Consider the following 5,183-nt stretch of genomic DNA (forward strand, 5'->3'; position numbering starts at 1 on the left):
AGGGCAGGTAGGAGGAAACAGTGTGATGGAGTGGCTAAGGCAGATAAGTGCTGGGCGCAGGGCGTGTGATGCCAGATAAGCTGGCTGGAGGGTAAGTGGGGCCAGACTAAAAGGCCAAGGCAAAAGTAATTCAAATCCTGTCCCACTGTGGGAGAAAAACTATTTTAAACTATTTTAAATTTTCCACTTCCTCTGCCCAGTCATTTCTCTGGTTCTCCACACCCTACCTCTACCCTATATAATTGCCCCTTTTATCTCTTCTGCCAAGAATATTCAGGGACAGGAAGAGCAATTTCACGAGATGGAATCCACCAGAGGAACTTCCCCACGAAAGAACTTCCCCATGAATGGCTGCTGTGTGAAGCTTTCGTCCACCTCAAGACGGAGGGTTGATCTTGTGTCTGTGTTTCCTTAGCACCAAGTCTGTTATTGACCGTTGTTGGTGGTGGGTGCTATTGAGTCAATTTCAACTCATAGCGACCCCACGTGACAGAGTAGAACGACACCATAGGGTTTTCTTAGCTGTAATCTTTATGAGAACAGATTGCCAGGTCTTTTCTCCAGAGGAGATACTGGTTGGGTTCAAACTGCCAACCTTTCAGTTAGCGGCTGAGCATTTAACCACTGTGCCACTAGGGCTCTTACTGACCATAATGCGATTTAAAGAGAGGTGTCTGAATCTCTGTCCTCAGGCTCTAAACATCTGGAAGGCAGACATCAGGTCACATCTATTCCACCTGGGGGAGGATCTCCATTGGAGCTCAGAGGTCCAGGTTTGTCCAGGGGGCTGGTATGGGGCCGCCTGGGCCCTGGGTCTAGGGGTTGTGGTGTATACTGTCTCTCCCTCTCCCTGCACCAGCTACCAGAAGGCAGCTGGCGACCACAGTAGGATAAAGAGGAGGCCACATGAACAGAACGGTAACTAAGGCACAGCAGGGAGGGCGCATGCCCTGGGCGCTGCTTGAGGAGGGCGCCAAGGAGCAGCTTCTACCGGCCTCGCAGTTTCCATCACTGGCTGTGAGAGATCATTCTGCAATTTAAGACTAATTGCCATGGACGCTATTTTCCGTAGATAGACCCCTGCATGAAGCAGGAACCCAGCTGCAAGACTGTGAGACACTGAACAGAGAAGATGTGCCTGCAGTTGAATTCTGCCTGTTTGGGATCCAAGTTTCTTTAACAGCCACCTTTCACACCCAGTAACATTAAAAGCTGGGAAACCATCTTTGTCTCCCATCCCTCCCGACTAACGCAAAGGCACATTCAAAGACACTAGCGTCTAAGTGCATCAGGACACCGATAACGGCCACGTAAATCATAATATAAACACCTTGCGCTGTGAAACACTTCATGCTTTGCGAGAGGCTTACATCTATTCTCTCTCCTCTGCTTCCTGCAATACCCCGGAGGGGCAGGCACCGAGACTCAGAGCGTGCAAATGCTTTCCTGAAGGTCAAGAGCAAGTTTGTGGCAGAGAAAGGACTAGGTTCCCTAGGTTTCCAGGGTCCCTAGTCCAGAGTTTTCTCCTCTCTGCCCTGATAATAATAACTACCATTTAGTTGCAATGATTAAGCACTTGGCTGCTAACCAAAAGGTTGACTGTTCAAACCAACACTGTAGCTCCGCAGGAGAAAAGACCTGAGGATCTGCACCCATGAAGACTACAGCGTAGAAAACCCTATAGGGCAGTTCTACTCTGTCCTATAGGGTTGCCAAGTCATAATCGACTCGATGGCACCTAACACCAATAACACCGTGCTTCCTCTGTGCCTGCTATGTGACGTTTATCAGCTCATTTGATCCTCAGCCACCCTTAGAGGAAACCGAGGTTTAGCCAACAAATACTAGAGGAAGGATTTGAACTCAGGAAGTCCGTGACTCTGACTTCTAATTCAGCTGCATTCAATGTACTTCTGTTTACTCCAATTCAATTCCACTCATTTTTAAAAGTCAAGGTAAAATTCACATGACATTAAATTAACCATTTTAAAGTGTACAATTCAGTGACATTTAGTATATTCACAGTGTTGTGCAGCTATAACCTCTATCTAGTTCCACACATTTTCCTCACCCCAAAAGGAAACCCCTTACCTATTAGCAGTCACTCCCCATTCTCCTCCTCCCAGCCCCTGGCAACCACTAATCCACTTTCAGTCTCTATGGATTTGCCTATTCTGGACATTTCATATAAATAGAATTGCACAATATGTGGCCTTTTGTGTCTGGCTTCTTTCGCTTAGCATAATATTTTTAAGGTTCATCCATGTGGTAGCAAGTATCAGAACTTCATTCTTTTTTATGGCTCAGTCATACTCCATTGTATGTATGTAGCACATTTTGCTTATCCGTTCATCCATTGATTGACACTTGGGTTGTTTCAATCTTCAGGCTATTGGGAATAGTGCTGCTATGAACATTCCTGTAAAAGTAATTTTGTTCTTGTTTTTAAGTTTTTGAGTGTATACCTAGGAGAAAATATTGAAGTTGTCAAGCATTCCATTTTACTTGGATCCACAATCAGTGCCCATGGAAGCGGCAGTTAGGAAATCAAATGATGTATCATACTGGGCAAATCTGCTGCAAAAGACCTCCTTAAAGTGTTAAAAAGCAAAGATGGGTGGAGGAAGATGGTGACAGCCGAGAAGCAGAAACACGACAGGGGGGTGAAGATTGGCCACTACATCCTGGGGGATACGCTGGGGGTCGGCACCTTCGGCAAAGTGAAGGTTGGCAGACGTGAATTGACTGGGCATAAAGTTGCTGTGAAGATACTCAATTGACAGAAGATTCGAAGCCTTGGTGTGGTAGGAAAAATCCACAGAGAAATTCAGAACCTCAAACTTTTCAGGCATCCTCATGTAATTAAACTGTACCAGGTCATCAGTACACCATCCGATATTTTCATGGTGATGGAATATGTCTCAGGAGGAGAGCTATTTGATTATATCTGTAAAAATGGAAGGCTGGATGAAAAAGAAAGTCGACGTCAGTTCCAACAAATCCTTTCTGGTGTGGATTATTGTCACGGCATATGGTGGTCCACAGAGATTTGAAACCTGAAAATGTCCTGCCTGATGCACACATGAATGCACAGATAGCTGATTTTGGTCTTTCCAATATGATGTCAGATGGTGAATTTTTAAGAACCAGTTGTGGCTCACCCAACTATGCTGCACCAGAAGTAATTTCAGGTCCAGAGGTAGATATATGGAGCAGTGGGGTTATTCTGTATGCTTTATTATGTGGAACCCTTCCATTTGATGATGATCATGTGCCAACTCTTTTTAAGAAGATATGTGATGGGATCTTTTATACCGCTCAGTATTTAAATCCTTCTGTGATTAGCCTTTTGAAACATACGCTGCACGTGGATCCGATGAAGAGGGCCACAATCAAAGATAACAGGAAACATGAATGGTTTAAACAGGACCTCCCAAACTATCTCTTTCCTGAGGATCCATCATACAGTTCAGCCATGATTGATGATGAAGCTTTTAAAGAAGTATGTGAAAGTTTGAATGCTCAGAAGATGAAGTTCTCAGCTGCCTTTATAGCAGAAATCACCAGGACCCCCTGGCAGTTGCTTATCGCCTCATAATAGATAACAGGAGAAAAATGAACGAAGCCAAAGATTTCTACTTGGCGACAAGCTCACCTGATTCTTTTCTGGATGATCACCATTTTACTCGGCCCCATCCTGAAAGAGTACCATTTTTGGTTGCTGAAACACCAAGGGCTAGTCATACCCTTGATGAATTAAATCCACAGAAATCCAAACACCAAGGTGTAAGGAAAGCAAAATGGCATTTGGGAATTAGAAGTCAAAGTCGACCAAATGATATCATGGCAGAAGTTTGCAGAGCAATTAAACAATTGGATTATGAATGGAAGGTTGTAAACCCGTATTATTTGCGTGTCGGAAGGAAGAATCCTGTGACAAGTACATACTCTAAAATGAGTCTACGGTTATACCAAGTGGATAGCAGAACTTACTTACTGGATTTCCGTAGTATTGATGGTGAAATTACTGAAGCCAAATCAGGGACTGCTGCTCCACAGAGATCGGGATCAGTGAGCAACTATCGATCTTGCCAAAGGAATGATTCAGATGCTGAGGCTCAAGGAAAATCCTCAGAAGTTTCTCTTACCTCATCTGTAACCTCACTTGACTCTTCTCCTGTTGACTTAACTCCAAGACCTGGAAGTCACACGATAGAATTTTTTGAGATGTGTGCAAATCTAATTAAAATTCTTGCACAGTAAATCTAAAAACTTTGCTTATTTCTTTGATAGCAATAAGCATGCATAAATCATAGCAAAATGCTTCCATTCGTAATCAAGTTATAGATAATTATAACTGAGAATTGGCCTTTTGGAATGCAATTTGCACAGGGATTGGAACATGATTAATAGTTAAAAGCCTAATGTGCAAAAATGAATTAAGATCATTTGTTGTTCATTATTCTGTAGGCATCTAGCATAATATATACAATGAATTATCAGTGTCTCAGGCTCACTTGATTTTTGACTATTTTGTATTTAATGTACACAGGGCTTTGCAGAGTATTAATTTACCATAAAGGTCTTTATATTATTACATGTTGATGTGTTACACATTTGCTTCATAAATTAATTCAATAAATATCTGCCTAGAATTCCCAGAAAACTTTATAGGTAAGTTTGTTTTTTGAGCTCCCAATAGCAAGTATTTTCCAGCAGTAATAACCATCTGAATAATTTCTTTGATATCCCTCTGTTAATATTCTACAGTATTTGGTAATTTGAATCGAAGATATTAAACACAATTTAAAATTTTTCTTCAGCTTGGCAAGTCCAAAACACACAGAACTTATATATTTAGATATTTTAGGCGTTAAGCTCAATCTTATAATACATCCCACCGTATTCTGTACATAAATCACTTTTTTTGTCACATGAGCTAAATTGCATATACTGTAAATAAATCATGGTGTTTTTTTCCAGTTTCACAAATTGCTCATCATGTCAGTCAGTACTGAATGTATGCAAGAATTTCTAGTTATCTGATCATGTATCTTTTAAATTGACTCAATGCACAGAAAGAACATCTCTTACAAACTGTTTAAATGCTCAGATATGACTTTTTCCCCCAAAAGTTTATTATATTTTTAAAAACAGAAAAATTGAAAGACCAATAGAGTGAT

General features: G+C 41.6%; 1 pseudogene; it reads left to right on the plus strand.

The window, feature by feature from the left end:
- Window positions 1–2,719: 2,719 nt before the first annotated feature.
- On the plus strand, window positions 2,720–4,452 carry LOC101344943 (5'-AMP-activated protein kinase catalytic subunit alpha-1 pseudogene; annotated as a pseudogene).
- The last annotated feature ends 731 nt before the right edge of the window (window positions 4,453–5,183 follow it).

This window comes from Trichechus manatus, unplaced genomic scaffold, assembly GCF_000243295.1.
Source record: "Trichechus manatus latirostris isolate Lorelei unplaced genomic scaffold, TriManLat1.0 scaffold00024, whole genome shotgun sequence".
Classification (NCBI taxonomy): domain Eukaryota; kingdom Metazoa; phylum Chordata; class Mammalia; order Sirenia; family Trichechidae; genus Trichechus; species Trichechus manatus.